The sequence below is a fragment of the Propithecus coquereli genome, unplaced genomic scaffold (assembly GCF_000956105.1).
Source record: "Propithecus coquereli isolate 6110/MARCELLA unplaced genomic scaffold, Pcoq_1.0 Scaffold165, whole genome shotgun sequence".
NCBI lineage: Eukaryota > Metazoa > Chordata > Mammalia > Primates > Indriidae > Propithecus > Propithecus coquereli.
Window position 1 is genome coordinate 3,622,167 of NW_012141080.1, and position 1,027 is coordinate 3,623,193.

The window sequence follows — 1,027 nt, forward strand, 5'->3', positions numbered from 1 at the left end:
CATGTTTCAGTGGCAGAATTTCTTAGGTCCAGCAGGGTACAAATTGGACAGGGGTTGTGTCCCGTAGGAAACAACTAGAACTATTGCATGCATGCTTCTATGTGGGGATTACAGATGTAGATATTAAGACATTATATGTAGTTTAACATTGTGAGACAAGTAACTTTATTTTTTATCCCATCCGCCCTTACACTCTAAGTGACTGATTTGCAGTGGCATTTCTTAGCACTTCTCCATTGTCATGCAACTACCTAGTAGTAGAAAAGAGATTCAGTGCTAAATTTGCCTGCTTTTGGCAAATCCTCCATTCTTCCTACAGCCCCAGCTTCCCCTATAACCCTGGAACAACAAGAGAATATTCATTTCTCTGAAAGGGATTTAGTGTCGCTTGTCATGCTTGTCATTGTTTTTCCTTTCCCAAATAGAGTACCGTGGAATCAAATAACTTCATCAACTGCTTAATAGAACTTTTTCTACCAAAAGCAAATTCCAGTTACGTGGAATGTGATATGGAATTCTGCCTTCATGTGAATTCCCAGGAGCATTGCACAATGCAGTTGTTCGTAATCACAGTAGCACCTTAGAAAGCCCAAGAGCCATGTAAATTTTAAAACAAAGCTAAACGAAAAATGCTGGGCTTGTTCTCCAATATGTTAGTAAATAAAATGCATATTTGCAGGTTGAGGTGAGACGTGAATGAACATTGATCCAGGAGTCTTTTTCACACGGGTGACTGCTGGCTACAAGGCCAGCAAAATGAGGCTATGCAGTGAATCAACATGAGCTTAAAGTGGCATTAATAGAATAAAGTTCTAAGCCGTGGATGTGATGGTTTTTCTCTGCCTTGGTCAGACCACTCGTGGTGGTGGTGAGTTTTTGTTGGCGACACTTTGAAGGTGTGTTTCAGCAACTGGAAAATCATCCAGAGAAAGAGACAAGATGGTCATGTACCACTCCAGGCCAGACATTGCCAGGGCCTTCAGCTGTTTCTTTCTTCATTTCAGGCTATGCCCTTGAAATTAATACA